This window comes from Elephantulus edwardii, unplaced genomic scaffold (assembly GCF_000299155.1).
Source record: "Elephantulus edwardii isolate Elephantulus edwardi_28Jun2011 unplaced genomic scaffold, EleEdw1.0 scaffold00169, whole genome shotgun sequence".
Lineage (NCBI taxonomy): Eukaryota > Metazoa > Chordata > Mammalia > Macroscelidea > Macroscelididae > Elephantulus > Elephantulus edwardii.
In genome coordinates, this window is record NW_006399919.1 from 876,224 (window position 1) to 880,469 (window position 4,246).

Consider the following 4,246-nt stretch of genomic DNA (forward strand, 5'->3'; position numbering starts at 1 on the left):
ACACTCCCATCCCGATTATCCCAGTCACTGAATCAATCCACCTCATAGAGGGCCTTCCCCTCCTGTGCTGTCCCTCCATCCTCCCAAGGATGATGTCCCTCCCCAAGGAAAAAATATAATGTAAAACAAACAGGTTCAACCTGAACAGGGTAAAACCAGGCAACTCCTTGGAGGAAAGGATTCTGAAGCTTTGTATGTCATACTTTGGACACACTGCAAGGAGGGACCAGTCCTTGGAGAAGGATGTCATTCTTGGGATGGCGGAGGGACAGCGCAGCAGAGGAAGACCCTTGATGAGATGGTTTGATTCAGTGACTGGGGTAATGAGTGTAAGTGTGTCAGAGACAATATGATTGGCACAGGACAGAGCAGATTTCAGGGCTCACTATGAGATGTAAAGTACTCACCAGCAGGTAACAACAACAACAACAACATACAACTTCAAAAGTTGAATTGTTTTGTACTGACAAAAAGTTATAATTAGCGTAATATTCACTATATATAGCCTACATTACTTTGATATAATTTTTTAAGTTTCAAGCTTTGCTTTTATCACAATTAAAATAAATTGTATCTAGAATTAGCTTTAACAGGTTGCCAACTTTTAATTCATACAGTGGAAAGATTCAGAAAGTATGTATTATAAGTCCTTTGAAAATAAGACTAACGCTGTTTTTTGGCATATACTCTTTTCTAGCATCTCCCAAAAGTATATAAATTAATGCTAAGGAGAAACTATATGCTCAGTTGATGTTTAGTGAGGAATAAAATCAGAAATCCATTGTTTTCAGTAAATACATAACTGCTACATAATGATTTGAAAGATAAAATAATTTCCTTTTGTTTAATTTAAAAACAATGTTCCCACAAATAACTCTGTATTTCCTTAACTGAAAGAAGCTAAACTTGGTGGGAACCATATCTTACATGCTATGTGAAGCAGGATTATTCTAGTTCACTAATTTGAAAAAAGATATTTACAGACACTACAGATGGAAGGGTAAGAAGATGGAAAATGTTTTGTCAGACATTTTAATGAATCCAAAATTGTAGTAGGAGAAAAGTATCCCGTGGGCTATGAATAATATTATTCATGGACTACCAGGAAAACAAACAGCTATATCTTGGAAAAAAGGATAACCCGAGTGTTCACTTAGAGGCAAGGATGGTGAAGCTTCGCCTCACTTAATTTGATCATGTTGCTAAGAGAAGCTATTCCTTGGAAAGGGACCACATGCTAGGAAATGTGGAGCATTAGCGGAAGAGAAGTCTGTCATTGAGATGAATTGACAAAGTGACTGCAGTAACGGGCTCAAATGTGTCAGAAATTATGTGGATGGCACAGGATAGGACAGGCTTCAAATCTGTTGTTCATAAGGTTCCTGTGATTTTTACTCAACCTGAAGGCACCTAACAAGAACAACAACAAAATTTTATCCAAGTTTAACTACCTATAAAGCTAAAAAGAGAGGGCAAACTAACAAAATAGAACTGCTACAACAACAAAATCACTAGACTACAAGTGCAATAGACAATGCCGAGCAGGACTTAACCATGGGCCTCACAATCATCTTGGCTCAAAACCCGTGCATTGGTTTCCCTCTACCATCCACACTGCCCTGTTGCATCCTTACCAAGAGGCTGAGGTCTTTGGCAGGAACAAAGAAGTACTGAAAGCTTAATTTCTTTTCCCACTTACAGTCATCTAGTCAGAAGTGACTCCTACCTCACCCTCCAGCAGATTTTCTGAGACTTTAAATCACATGGGAAAGAATATCCATCTTTTACCTGGAGCTGCTAGTATACATAGCCCTCTAGAGGAATGGAACTTTTGCATTAACGTCACAACTGCCTAATTATTTTAAATTGAAACAAAGTTGTCCTAAGGTTAAAATGATTATCACAAGAGCTATATCCAATGTTGTTGTTATGTGCTGTCACCTGTGACTCATAGTGAGCCTATGTACAACAACCCTAAACCCTTCCCTATCCTGTGCCAACCTTATTGTCTCTGACACACCTACCCCCATTACCCCAGTCACTGAGTTAATCCATCTCCTCGAGGGTCTTCCTCTCTTGCACTCTCTCCACCCTCCCAAGCATGACATCCATCTCCAAGGACAGGTACCTTCTTGCAACATGTCTACAGTATGTCAGATGAAGCTTCAGAATCCTTGCCTCCAAGGAGAAGCCTGGTCTCACCCTCTCTAGGAGAAACTTGTTTGTTCTCCTAGTATTCCATGGTATAGCCAATACTCTTCTCCAGCACCACACCTCAAAAGCATCAATTCTCCATCTATCATCCTTAGACATTGTCCAGCTTTCTGATGCATAGTAAGTAATTGCAAAGACTATGGCCTGGATCAGGTGCACATTAGTCTCTAGACTGACATCCTTGCTCTTCTGTACTTTGGAGAGGTCTCTGATAGTAGACTTTTCCAGTGCAATCCATCTTCTCATTTTCTGGATGCTGGTACCAAGAATGTTGATTGTGGAGCCAAGCAAACTAAAGCTTTTAATAATTTCAATCTCTTCACCATCTATCATGATGCTATCAATTGGCCCAGTGGTTAGAATATTTCTTTTCTTGATGTTGAGCTTCAGTTTATATTGAAGGCTGCAGTCCTTGATCTTCTACACCAAAGGCTTCAGGTCCTCCTCCGTTTACTTGAATATTTTGTCTCCATTTTAAGACAACATATCAAGTAAAGTGAAAAATTAATTTTTAAATATAAATTGCTACTTTTTAGTTGATTTTCTATAGGCTGTACAAAAGTAAAGCCTAAACAGATTCAAAGTTAGACACAGCAGACAACTAAATATATTCAACTTACCCACTTTAAAATTTAGTCTTTCAGTTAGCACTTTTAATAGAAATCAGCCTTTACACTGGATAAATATGGCTTGTGTATCCCCAACTCTATTCTGATAAAGTCTTAGTCATATCAGGATGATTTGTGGATATAACTTATAAATGCTCTTTTGGGTATAGAAGTATTGACACAGAATTTATGATAAGAAAGAAATCAGCTTATAAAAATATATAAGAGCTGTCATATCCAGGAATTAAATTAATCCACTGATAAATAAAAACTTATTGATGCCCACCTGCTAAAACAAAATTACTCAGATACCTTTCTTGTTGACACAGATAGGAAGACAGGGTAGAAATAAAATTTGCTCTAAATAAAATGTACTATATTTTGGAACATAGAATAATAACCTCTTTTAAATCTAATATTTTATGATTTACACATAATGAATTTGTCAGAATAATTTACCTATTTATAATTATTTATGACTTATGCTTTTAGATTATAATTATTTTATTTTTTCTTTTGTTGCCACTTGGAATAATTCTTGTAGGAAATGATTTAATAGTGCCTCACATAAATAGGCAGACCCAGCTCTGAGCAAAACTACAAATGAATAATGTCTATCTCTGAAACGTTATTCTTTGCTTTTAGTTGGCAGTCAACTATTAGTCAAAAGCTAACATTGACTTCCCAATGTCACCAATCTCCTACACCCTAACTGGATCTTAGAAGAGTCCACAATCCTGTAGTCATAGATATTTCTAACTATTTGTTAAGTCTCTCATTGTCCCATCCATGCCCTCTTTAATAAACAGCTGTCTAGATCATTCTACTAAGTTCATTTTTTATTAGTATGATCATGTATTTTGTATTTCTCCCTCCAGAATATGTATTTAGACCTCCATCTGGTACTTCTGAAAATATTAATATTATTATAAAGTCTATGGTATGTTGTTGTTGTTGTTGTTGTTGTTGTTACATGGCATCGAGTCGCTTCCAACTCATAGCAACCCTATGTACAACAGCCCTAAACTCTGCTCTGTCCTGTGCCAATCGCACCATCTCTGACACTCCCATCCTGATTAACCCAGTCACTGAATCAATCCACCTCATAGAGGCCCTACCCCTCCTGTGCTGTCCCTCCACCACCCCAAGCATGATGTCCTTCTCCAAGGACCGGTCTCTCCTTACAACATGTCCAAAATGGGTTAGACAGAGCCTCAGAATCCTTGCCTCCAAGGAGCCACCCGGTTTAACCCTTTCCAGGATGAATCTGTTTGTTTTCCTGGCAGTCCTTGATACCCTCAATACTCTTCTCCAGCACCACAGCTCAAAGGCATCAATTCTTCTTCTATCCTCCCTGGTCATTGTCCAACTCTCTGATGCATAACAAGTGATTGCAAAGACCATGGCCTGTATCAGACGCACCT